At 26.9% G+C, this 13,703-nt stretch overlaps 2 long non-coding RNA genes across 2 annotated transcripts; one reads left to right on the top strand and one right to left on the bottom strand.

Moving 5' to 3' along the window:
• Positions 1-6,825: 6,825 nt before the first annotated feature.
• Positions 6,826-7,395, bottom strand: LOC133688948 (uncharacterized). The gene is made up of 2 exons (XR_009841236.1): positions 7,212-7,395; positions 6,826-7,137 (listed from the first exon to the last, which is right to left on the bottom strand). It is a non-coding gene; the product is annotated as an uncharacterized LOC133688948 (long non-coding RNA).
• Positions 7,308-13,384, top strand: LOC133688947 (uncharacterized). Its single transcript, XR_009841235.1, has 2 exons — positions 7,308-8,077; positions 13,054-13,384. It is a non-coding gene; the product is annotated as an uncharacterized LOC133688947 (long non-coding RNA).
• The last annotated feature ends 319 nt before the right edge of the window (positions 13,385-13,703 follow it).

The raw sequence follows: 13,703 nt of genomic DNA, 5'->3' as shown, positions 1-13,703 counted from the left end.
CTTCAATTTATATTTATATCAATTTTGAACCTTATTCTTTTGATTGTTATTTGTTTTGCTTTTAAATTTTATATCCAATCTGGTCTTTATTTTTTTAATTATTATTTTTTATTTTTTTTCTTTTTTATCTGGTCCTTTACTAGAAAAAGTATTAGCAACTCCTAGATATTTTTTATGTTAAAAAATGATCTAACACGCAACGTAATGCAGGCAAAATAATCTAATTTGAATCTTATCTATAAGTTTAGATAGAGGTAATTGTCTATGAAAAACTTATCAAATATTATTTGAGAATTTGAGTGTATTTATTAAATTCAATTTATTATTGATTTTTGATAAAAGGGAATCAAAATCAATAATATTAATTAAAGACATTAAATAAGTAATATTTCATATAGAAATATTTTTTAAGTGTTTACAATAAACTTAACAAAAGAATATTGTAAATGATTTTTAACAAGTGTCCTAAGAACACCCATTAGCCAGACTTCATTGTAAATTATTAGTCTTTATGAATTAATTAATTCCCCAAGTATGAAAAATAATTTAATAATACTTGTAATTTTATGTAGATTAGTAGCTTAGTTCTTCGATATTTCTCGTAAATGAAGTTACGAGCTGTCACGAATTTAGTGTTTTGATTCTTAAAATGCCATTTTTTTTAGTTAAATTTTCAAATGCAGCAAAATCAACATAAAAAAATAAAATTTAATTTCAATCCAACCACAATATCACCGTTGCACCAACTAGCAAGTTCCAATGTGCTATTGAGAATATTAAGAACTTTTTACAAGGCTCATTATTCATTAATAAATTTAACTGAGGGGGACAAATAAATCATTTTATATTTCAAAAGCAAATTGGAACAATTAAAATATTCTTAAAAATAAAAATTTTAAAATTAGCTTTAATTAAAAATATGATATATATAAAAATACGGGTGGCGCTTGCAGCACTTTCCACTAACCAAAAACTCTTCCATTGTATTATTGGAAGTGTCTAGACTTTTTCATATTGTTGGTACAATGTGTGTTAATCATGGTGGAGAGATTCGTTGTTGGTGGACCTTTTTGTTTCCTTTTTTTTCACTGATTATAGCTTGATCTTTTTGTTGGTATTTAAATTTAATTTTTTTTATTTTTTTATTTCTAATTTTTTTCCTTCATGTTTTTTGAGAAGCTTTATTCATTTTTAATTTCATCATTTTATTCAAATTTATGGTATTATTTTTTTCAATTTGATCCTTATTATTTTAATTTCTAATTTTTTTTCTTGACCTTATTTTGTAAAAGTTCTATTTATTTTTAATTTTATCCTTCAATCCAAATTTATGGTATATTATTTTTACCAATTTGGTCCTCATCTTTTTTTTTTTCTTTTTCTTTTTGTTAAAATTATTTTTCTTTTCAATTTCACCTTTCAATCAAAAAATTATTATTATTTTTTATGTCAATTTTGATCTTTATTATTTTAATCCCTATTTTGTTTTGAATCATTTTGTATAATTATTTTTTTTAATTTTATCCTTTAATATTTGATTGATTGAGAATTGAGCTTTATGGTTTTTTCTGATAAAGTGACTCGAGTCTAATGACTCGGGTTATGGGTTTGAAAAGTTAACACGGGTTGACAACTTCATTTTAAATTGGCTTTATAATTTTTTTAATTATTTTATCAATTGGGTTATTTTGATCTCATGATATAGGCTGTGGGTTTGACAAGATATCTTAGGTTAGCTTGATCTTGATTACTGGGGTTATAGGTTTTTCCTGCTAATTTGGGTTGACCAGAGTCAATTTTTTACCCCATTTTTATCTTGTGGTATTTAATAGGTTGTGAATTGAATTACATTATTTGTTTTTTTTCAAAAAAAAATACTTTTTTTTCAAGTTATCGTGATTATTTTTGTAAAAAAAAATTGAATCATTTATCATTATTGTTTTTTTAATTAAAATAAAATCAACTTATAAAGTCCAATCAACTCTATAATTTGAGTTGCATATTTAATTTATTTTTCTTAAAATATGCTTATGATACAGGAACATCATTTTCGAAAAAAATAAAACAGTACAGCTCCACTAGATCTAGTAAAATATACTAACAAATTAGCAACACGGGCTTTTCCCCCATAAAACCTAACATTAAAGTAGATGGAGTTTTTGTTTTTTTTAATCAAAATGCTCTTATTTTCAAGTTAAATCTTTAGATACAACAAAATAATAAAAATAAAAATAAAAAAACAAATAAAACTCAACTTCAATCCAATTTCAATATCGACATTACACCAACCAATAATCAAACTGATAAAACAAAATTTGCTTTCATTTTACTCCTTTTATATATATATATATATATATATATATATATATATATATATATATATATATATATATATATATATATAAAGAGACGTCATTTTTGTCGTTAAACATCATCATCACCACCATTAAAGTGAATAAAGATCTTCAGAATCCTGAGAGATTAGATATTTTGAAAAATTAAGAGAGAGACAGGCATCTTAAAAAGAAATACCATATGCATCATGTAAATGATGGTCAAGATTGATTCATTTATTTTGATAAAATATGATGATTAATTTATTATTATTTTATTTTACATTGAAGCTGAGATTTTTCACTCTCTAATGCCCGCTCACTGAAGTTGATAAAAGTCTCCTATATTGAACGAGTTTTTCAAAACAGTTTTGTCGTTCTTATAAGAAATAATTCCCTTCGATTCAAAAATTATTTTTTAGTTTTTAATGTGCATAACTTTGAACTATGTGTTTCGTATATATCTCTGCACATTCGTTTTTGGAAAAAAAAAAAAAAAACAGACGAAAAATAAATACATTAATCCATAACAAAAAACACTTTTTAACTGTACCCTTTCATTAAGAGAACAAATTAAAATAGCGAAATGTTTTACAGCGGACCGGACTTATTGCATTGTAAATTGTAATTTATCAATTTACCATTCTCAAAATAGATTAATTGTTAAGGGTAATATAATTTTTTAAGTTATATTAGTTATTATCAAATTAATTGAGAATAACTATGTCTTTTTATATTTTTAAAACATAGTAAGATAATTAAATTATTCTTAAAATAAAAATTTATTTAACTAACATATAGGATATTTTTTACTTTTCAAATTTTTTAAATAGGGTAGAATAATTATATTATTTTTTTTAAAAAAATTTATTTAACCAGCATCGAAGGGTTTTCTTTTTTTTACTTTTCTTCTTAGTTTTTGTTAGTTATAATCAAGTTTAATATGAGCAATTTAATATTTTAATAAATATAAAATATAATTATAAAAAATTAGTTGATATGTTAATTGCATGCACGCGAGCATATCCTACTTCACCATTTTTAAGTGGCATATATAGTGGATTGTGATGGTTAAAGAAGATCTTATTTGATGTTTTTGAAATCGTCTCGGCGAATCCTCCCTACCCAGACATCTGTGTTGTCTCAGTGGACCCTCTCTTCTAAGACAACACATGTTGTTTACTTATCTCTGGTTTGATGACAACGACTTTTTTCTTTTTTTTCTCTCATTTTCTAGATTTTCACATCCTACACTTCAAATTTTCAAAGCAACCTTTAATTTTTTTTTTCATATTTGGTTTCCCTTCTTTTTATTTCTATTTGTTTTATTTCAAATAATTTATAAATTTCATTTTTTTTTATTTCATCATCCTTTAGTTTTTTTATTTATCAGATTTAATCCTCATTTTTTATTGCTATTTTTTATTTATATTTTTTTTTCAATTTCATCATCCTTTAATATTTATTTGATTGGATATTAGGCTATGTTATTATTTTTTTATAGGATTTTTCACTAATTTTAAAAGATATGAGTTATCTTGTATCTTTTTATTTATCATTCTTTGTTAAATTTAGTTTTTTTAAAAAGAAATTTTCATTTTTTAGTTTAATTAAATTAATTGATTAAATATAAGCATGAGAACTTCATGGTATTTTATTCGGTTTGTTTACCAGGTCGTTGCTTTAGCGACGCATGCGGGTTTTTTTGTTGTTGTCGTGCAACTTTTCATAGTGACGTTAAAATTATCTTAGTGAGCTCTTCTGGTTGTGGGAAAGTGTCCAAGGTAAAGTGATGATAAGTCTCTGACAAGCTTTTCTTTCTTCTTTTCTGGATATGATATTAGCAACTTATTTTTTATAGTTAATTATTGATAGTTTTTTTATTTGATTTATCTATTGTTGTTATTTTTTTAATCATATTATTAAATCAATCAAATTTATTGTATATAGCCAAGTTAATAACCAAGTTTTTGAATTGTTTTTTTGCTTCTGTACAAACATTGCTATCCTTTAAGCATTTTTTTTAAGTTAAAAAAATTTTAATCTTGCCATAACACAGCACAGCACTTGAAACCGATAAAGTACAAAACTAAATTAAACAGCTTTACTTGGAATTAACCTAAGAAGGATGAATTGTAAATTCACAGTTGTTGAGATGATGTCAAATTTGATCGGAACACGTTTAAGAAAACCGAGAGGATGGATTTGGAATGCATTGAGTAGGTGGGACTGAACTCTAGCGTAAAATTGTTGCTAATGTGACTCAGATTATTAAAAAAAAATAAAAAATAAATAAAATATCCACGCCTATACCTGAATCTAGATGTGTTGTGAAAGAAAGAAAAAAAGACGACGACGTCGTCGAAGAATTTTTTGAATTTACATCGATTTTCAAAATGAGAAGACCTTTAATATAAAAATTCAGTTGAGCTGTGATGATAGTGATTTATCAATATTTTTTTAAATTATTTTTTTATTAGTTTAATTTTTATTTTTTCTGGTTTTGAATGGGATTTGAAAACTAGTTTTGGGCTGGGCATAGTACCTAAACTTGGACACAAAGCCTGACGCTAGGCACTTGCCCAGGAATCTCTCATAATACATGTTAAAGAAATATTTGTTTTTTTTTTTATTAATATTTATGTAACGAATATTCATCTTTTTTTAATACATGTATAGGAGATATTTATTCATTTTTAATATTATCAGGGCGAAATGACTTTACATTCCTCTCCCTCAAGCCACAAAACAAGATTCATAAAATATAAATATTTTTTGAACTACCTAAGCAAAATGTTCATAATTTATCAATTCTCAACGTATACACATAACATAATTTTTTTTATAGAGTATTCATATCAAAATAAGAATAAACAACCTTAGTTTTAGAATTTAATATCTTTTTGTATATTTATCACACTCTTTAGAAATATTAACTTGAACATTTGAAAGTCCTTAAATTCAACAAAAATAATTGTTTTGCATTTACTTGATTTTCTCCATTAAGTTACTATTTACCTTAATTAAGAAGAATAAATCATATTAATCCTGATTAAACCATTTTCAAACTATAAAAACTCTATTCCTAAACATTTTAAATTTTAAAATATTATCAAATTAAATCAAGTCAAATAAATGTGATTAAAGGTAAGATTGTCTAAACTTAATCAAATTCACAGTGGTTCATACTAAGCTTAAAAATAGTACGTAAAATAGGTATGTTAATATATAGATTTAGTATAATGTTTACAAACATAGAAAATCAAATGAATGTAATATGAACAATGTTAACATAGTTTTTAATTGATAATGCGATTGGTTTATCTTCAATTTGTATACTAAAAGCATTTAATTTTATAAGGTGAAACTACCTTGCACGCAAAACATAGTATAATAACATCATTTTTAAAATATCAAAAAAAAATCAGGTTTTAAAATTGTGATCAAATTTGCTTTGTATGTTCAACTAGGGATCAAACTCAAACACGAGTAATTATTGAGTTGAGCTCGAGTCTGACAGCCCTAGCCAGACACTGGGACAAAAAAATGAGGCCTTTAATTGTTCATTCCTTTCCTCATGCAGATTGATGCCCGAATAGGATAATTAATTGGGTTTTTTTAATTATTATTATTATTATTATTATTTCTTATGAACTTGCGTGGTTGATGAGGAATGAAATGGAAATGATCAGAATTTGATGTGGTAACTGCCAACTGCATATGATTATTTGTTAAGGATATTAAAGCATTGTTTATCACATCTAGATGTGCTAATTATTATTTTTTATTCCATTCAGTTTTTATAAAAAAAAAATCAAATCGAAATTTTTTTAAAAAAAACTGAAACCAATTCAAATTAATTTGGCTCGGTTTTTTTCTGGTTTTTTTCGGTTTAGGTTCGGTTCGGTTTTTTCGATTTCAGACTTATAAAACCGAACCAAACCGGTCGGTTTTTTCAAAAATTTAATAGGTTTTTTTTCACAGTTCTGTTTGTCGGTTAATTTTTTTCGGTGTAATTGGTTTTTCGGTTTTTTTGCTCACCCCTACTAATAGTTAAGGTGGCGTTTAATATTGTAGAAGCTGTTGTTTTTCAAAATATTTTTTACTTGTAAATATATCAAAATAATAATTTTTTATTTTTAAAATTATTTTTAACATATTATATTAAAAAAATCCGAAAATATTTTTAAAGAAAATTAATTTAAAAAATATCAAATTTTTATCAATCAACATTTATGCATACCTAACTAGAAGACTTGCAATAAATTATTTTGTCCCCACAACTCAAGAAAACGCAGTCGTGTTGTGGTAGAGATGCTGCAGCTTGCAAAATTTAAAGGGCAACGACAAAGATGTATCTCCTACAATTGTTGTCCGGGAACACATGTTAGACCAAAGAATTCTGCATTTACCGTTTAGTAGCTCCCATGTTGTTTGAAGTTGCAGGCTCTAACCCATTCAACTAGGGTTCAAGTTTTGGCGTCATCAAAAATTAATAAAATCAGACTAAAATCAAGTAAATTCACAATTTTAAAACTGTTTTTATAATTTCAACTAAAATATAATACTACACCAGATTTGTACCTCCACGTCAGCATTAGCCACCCATCACATGCAAGTCCCCAGCCTCTCTTTAGTCTCTTTCTCTCAGCCATTCAACAATTAACCAGCCATTATGAGATCTACAGCTTCCTCTTCACCAACAGCCTTCTCTCTTTTTTTCCATCATCGACAACTTTCTCTTCACCGGCCACCGTGAGATCCAGAGCCCGAAGTCCAGACAACAACAACTTCATGTCTACATCTTTCCACCAGCCAGCCATTGTAAGTATGTTCACTACTCTGAAGTCAGGAAATAGAACTGAGCTAGAAAACTACCTTGTGTCTTGGAGTTTTGCAAGTGAATTAGTGCCTCACCAACCAGTCCAATCATTTCGTTGTTTTGTCCCTCCCCATCGTGCCTCTGTTGAACCCATTATAATTAGGGGGTCTGGATGTCTAATACACATGCTTTCAGATATGATTCCTCAAGTTGTAAGATTTTGTTTTTTTAAAAAATAAGACCTCCACTTCATTTTATTTTTTTATTGAATTAAATCCCTTATCTTGGTTTTTCAATACTTCAATCCCTCGGTCCACTTATTTGTGTATATTCCTACAAATGACAATACGTATAAGGCACATATTACATAAATGAAGGGACTCAAATTACTTTTAACTTGGAAAATGGAGGTTCAACTTTATAAAAAATAAATAAATTAATAAAGCTATTGGTTGACTTAAAACTCAAGATAGAAAATTTTATTTTACCCAAAAAAATTTTCACATGTGAGATTTTTTTTTAAATTAGCACTGCTTAAAAAATAAATTATTAAAATAACACATGTATAAAACATTTTGGTGCAATAATACATTTATTTTAAGTATGTTGGGGGTTGTCACCAACTACTTTTAAAAATATCATTGGTGAGAAATACAATTTTTTAAAATATCATGGTTTTTACCTCCTATATTTTACCATTTATAAACCTAATTTTTTTCTTTTTTTCCACCGCAAATCCCCCACTCTCCAACCTCTTACAAACAACCACCTTTCCTCCTCACCTTTGCAAATCGACCTCTCTTGCCTTATAACATCCACATGATATCTTTTTCGTTCTTTTTTTCTTTTTCGTCTTTAAGCCTCCCCACAATATATTTTCATAAAAAATCACCTCCAGTATCTTAGTTGTTGACAAATCAAGGTAAACACCCTATATTACTCTTAATTTTATGGGCTTCATTATTAATTTTTGATTAATTTGGTTTTGATTTGATTATTGTCTTGAGTTGAGTTTGATATATTGGGGTTTGTTTGAATTGAGATCAATCAGGTATGAATTGATGTAATTAGGTATGATTACATGCAATTGATGATGTAAATAACATCAATTAGGTATAAATTAGATCAATTAGGGTTTGTATTGAATTTCAAAATTAATTACTATAATTGAGGATTTTGTTTGAATTGATATAAATTAGATGTGAATCGATACAATTAGGTATGATTTCATGCTACTGAGCATGAGCATGTAAACAACATCAATTATATATAAATTCGATCAATTAGGATTTGAGATGAATTTAATGATTAATTATCATAGTTGAGGATTTTGTTTGAATTGAGATAAATTTGGTATGAATTGTAAGTAATATTAATTATGTAGAAATTTGATTAATTAGGGTTTGCGATGAATTTAGCGTTTGTCATAGTTTGAGAAGTTATTTAGTTAAGATAAATTAGATATGAATCGATGCAATGGTTTTTTTTTAGAAATTTTATCCAATTAATCAAAATAGGTTTTCTTGTTATACATAATGTCTTATAATATATTTATGTTATGTTATTATGATGATACTATTATTCTCAATATAAAAAATAATATCACTTACAATGACGAAAGCAATGTCTTGTTAAATGCTATTTTAGGCATGCCATTAGAAGATATTAAACAAGTTCCATGTCAAAGATTTGGGTGAAATTATAATGTGTTGATTTAGATATTAGTTGGAGGTTTCATGTCGAGAAACATCAATATTTTTCCATTTTGATTTCAAGTGATGTGAGTTTTGGGAATACAATTGAATTGTTCGTCCAAAGTGGATTGAACATTATAGAGTTGTATCTGGGTAGTTTACCTAAATGAATTGGTTCCTTCTATACTATGAAGAATGATCATACTTTTATCTTGATCCCCATATATACTCGAATGGCTAGACAAACATCACAATCCGCTAGTCCATTTAGGACAACGAGGAGTAGATTAAACTCGTATGATAATTTTTAAAAAGGTGATCAAAGTATGTTTAAGAATCTATACAATGATTAATGTAGGTATGACTCCTCTAAGCTTAATGACAATGAAGATGAAGATATGTTGGGCTTGGTTGATATATTAGATGATTATGATGATGAGACCTCCTACTCCTGAATCCGAGGATGGTACTAGAGTTGATGCTATGGTTTATAATGATTTGGCTTTTACTTATAGAAATTCTAATGGTAATATTGATTTGGCAGATAAACAAAATTTTAACATTAATAATGATTTAATAAATACAGTTATGCATTATCATACTGTACATTCACTTTAATATTAAGTTTAACATTCGACAATAACTTTATGCAATTATAATATATCTAAGCACTTGAATGTCAATGGTACTTGCTTGGGTGTATTATAAAGGTTGGATTTCAATAAGATAGCAAAGTTAAAATGTCCTCACACATGTATTATTGCATTCATACAAAAAAACCACCATCAAGATGTTGCAAAATTTGTTACATCAACTGTTTTGACTCTTGTGAGTGCTAACATTTCTATGACAATAATGAGCATTCAAGAAAAAAAAATACATTATAAGTCATAAGGGAAGTCATTTGAAGTGTTACCTGAATTATTGTTGGTACTCCAAGAATCAAGTCTTGGTACTATTATTTAACAGGGTCACAATGAAGATTTTGATAGTGAAACAACTATTTTTAAAAGAGTTCTCTAGTCATTTCGGCCTGTAATTGAAGGGTTTAAGTTTTGTAACCTATTTATCAATATTGACAGCACCTATATATATATATATATATATATATATATATATATATATATATATGGAAGGTTTGATAAGAAGTTGTTGATTGTAGTTCCTTTTGATGTAAATAATGGGATATTGCATCTAGATTTTGCTCTAGTTGAAGAAAATAATTACAACTGGAAATGGTTCTTACTTTACCTTCAACGATACATTATTGTGATTGTACCAATACACACACACACACACTAACATTAAGAATGGAATGGTATAAATATAGTCTGAGTTGATTGGATATATCATTCACTTGAATATTAAGTTCAACATTCAACAATAACTTTTATACAATTATAATATATTCAAGCACTTAAATGTCAATAGTACTTGCTTGGGTGTATCATAAAAGGTCGGATTTCATTAAGATAGCAAATTTAAAAGGTCTTCACACATGTACCATTATATTCATATAAAATGACCAGTATCAAGATGTTGTAAAATTTGTTGTATCAGTCTTTTCAACTCTTGTTAATGCTAACATTTCTATGATAGTAGTGAGTTTTCAAGGAAAAAAATAAAATTACATTATAAATATAAAATTTTATACAATAAGGAATGAGTTGCAAAACAGAAGGTGTTTGAGTTGTTTTTAACAATTTATAGACACACACACACGCTTACATTAAGAATGGAATGGCATAAATATGGTCTGAGCTGATTGGATATCATTGGTATTGTTCTCGACACTTTATAAGCAATTTTAATCACAAATTCAAAGATTTGACTGCAAGAAAAGAAAAAATAAAGATTTAATATAGATATATTATGAAGCTTTAAAACATAAATTTAATGTATGGTTTGATGAAAGAATGACTTAAGCATGAATTGAAAGAAAGATAAACATTTTTTTATGATGACGTTAACTGGTATGACAATATGCCAACCAATATGTCAAAAACCTTTAATCAAGTATTGAAAGATGCACGTGCAATACTTGTTTCTACTTTAGTTTAATCATGCTTTTTATAGGAGTACTATATATTTTTTTCAAACAAAAAAAGAATGAATATGACTTCATTGATTGCAGGATAGTGTCCTCTAGCTATATAAATAGAACTAACAATAAATAAGGATTGATTGAGAGATTTTAATGTAATATTATTCAATATTAAAAATGGGTTATTTTAGGTCAATGCACTTCTAAAACCCGATGGGAATAAAATATTCATCAAATAATTAAATTACAAAAAGGAACATGCATATGTGGTAAATGAAAAGTTGTTCATTGATTATATCCACATGTTCTTGCACGTAACATGAAAAATCATATTAATTATATCTAGTTTGTTAATTTGCATCATAATATCCAGAACCACAAAAAAAGCATATAAGACTTCACCTCATTCTTTACCTAACAAATTAGATTATAACGAATATACTAATCTTCAAATAGAATTAGACTTGTCTAGGTGAAAACTTGATTGAGGTCGAAAAGAGTCAACTCGGTTGCATAATAAGATGTATGTAAGGGAAGGGATTCCAATTATAGATATAGCATATGTAGTTAAACAAACCATAATAAAAAAACTTGTGAAATAAGACAACATATGTTTCTCACTATTATAAGTTCACATATTAAATGTTATTACTTATTATTTTAAATCCATATTATATTATATTATATTATATTATATCTTACAGGTATGCGTTTATATGATGTCACATACTCAAGGTTTAGCTTCATCTTTATAGAAAGGTCATATATGTGCTTAGGGTGGTGCTTCTGGTATGCCTACACTAGATCTATATGGTGGAGACATAGATTCTCAGAACATTGCTTCCAGTCCTATTAATATATTTATTTTATGATTGATAGGAGGATATTTAGATATGCATTGTAAGTATATTTTTATATTAGATGAAATTGCACTATTATGAGAATTATATTCATGATATCATGATGCCATACACATATGTTTAATTGTTTTGCAGGATAGTGGTAAGAAATATTGTTAGCAATATAAGATTATGCATCTGTGTGAATGTGTGAAGTAATTTTTCATATATATGAATTTATTATTATATTACTTATCTTTAACATATCAAGATTAATCATGACTTGATTTGCGTATTGATTATAAAATATATGTGTGAGACTCGTGTTCCATCTTGGAGTAAATGAGATGACTTTTACATTGTAAGATATGACTATTCTACTTGACTTACCTATAGATAAATGACCAGCCTCCCTCCTAACATGAAGAAAGGGAATACCACATGGCATAAATGGTTTGATTAGATTTTCTTCATTCTACCAGATGATATAAATGATGAGATGTTGATAAAAAGGATAACAAGTTTGGGGGTCATATTGTTTTTATAGATTTTGTATAATGTACACAAGTTTCTCATTATAACAACAATACTTAAAAAGGTTATTAATCACTAAATTATTTTTTATACAACTTTGATCATGGAAGTATCTTCACGTGGGGCATTCTTAGTTTGAGCACAAGCCAATCAAGTTTATTTAGGCTTTTAAGGTATAACTATAACTTTTATAAGGATCCATGTACTATATTATAAATAATAATTATATCAGGCTAAATTATAATTATATTAAAGTTATTAATAAGTTTGTGGTTTGCAATGTTAGATGGTGTGGAAGTAGGTTATTTAAAAATAATACAATTCATATTTTGCCTTTTATCGTCATGAGTTGGATAGACAATAATCTAATTAAGTATATGCTACTAAATATTTCATAATCAAATTTGTCATTTAATTATTTTTGACGTAAAAAATATGTATAATAAATTGCATTATTGATGTTGTAATAGGTGTTGTGGACTTCTTATTTTGAGGATGTCCCATCAGCTGCTCCTTCAATTTGTATAATGGATAGCGATATCTAAACACTAGTGGTCCCCATAATATTTATGGATGTGGTTGAGTTGGATTGCTCGGATTATTGATAAGATAATTTGGCTTGTGGTGGCACATCCCATGGACATAGATATAAGCGATGCATTATATGCCATTAGTTGCAGGGGTAAAAACGATGATTATAATTGATTGAACTACCACTAAAATTATCTAACATTGTGGAATTTATGGAGAAATGAGATCTTTACTCAGATACATTTTGTGGTTTCAGATGATAACTATTTGGAGTGGTAATAAGGTATAATGCGTCGATTCATCACGCCAAACCTGGAACATATTTCTCCATGTACGGACATGGAGAACGAGATGTAGGCATAACAAATTTAAAATTGTTTAAGTATTTATTATTTTTTGTAATTAATATATGATGAAAGATGCATTTTACTTATTGATTAATATATGTATTTGTTGAATATTAGGTTGACATGTTGTTATAGGAGGGTCACTGTAGATCTTCATGGTCATGAATATAATGACCTAAGACATTACCTAACATCTTATTGGTTCGATGTATGTCGTAATGCATTTGATGTATTTGGAAAGAGGTTATGTCTTGATGATGTCATTGTCGAAGATGAGGTTATTCAAACACAAAAAAGTCATGATATTAATAAAGCCAACCCATCCATTAATTGTCGTAGGGATAAATAGATTTTGTTGAATGTAGATAGTATATTATATTGTATTAGGTTTTTAATGATGCGTTTGTGTTTTGTTTTACATGTATTTTAGTATATTTTTATAATTATTTTAGCCTTGTTAGGTTGAGATTTTAATTTTTTTTCATAACCCAATTTTCAACCCCCGATTTTATATATTTTAAAAATAAAGAGTTTCTAATAAAAAAAATTATTTCCAATA

Source organism: Populus nigra, chromosome 3 (assembly GCF_951802175.1).
Source record: "Populus nigra chromosome 3, ddPopNigr1.1, whole genome shotgun sequence".
Taxonomy (NCBI): domain Eukaryota; kingdom Viridiplantae; phylum Streptophyta; class Magnoliopsida; order Malpighiales; family Salicaceae; genus Populus; species Populus nigra.
The sequence above is the reverse complement of the archived record's forward strand: the minus strand, read 5'-3'. Positions and strand labels throughout refer to the sequence as shown.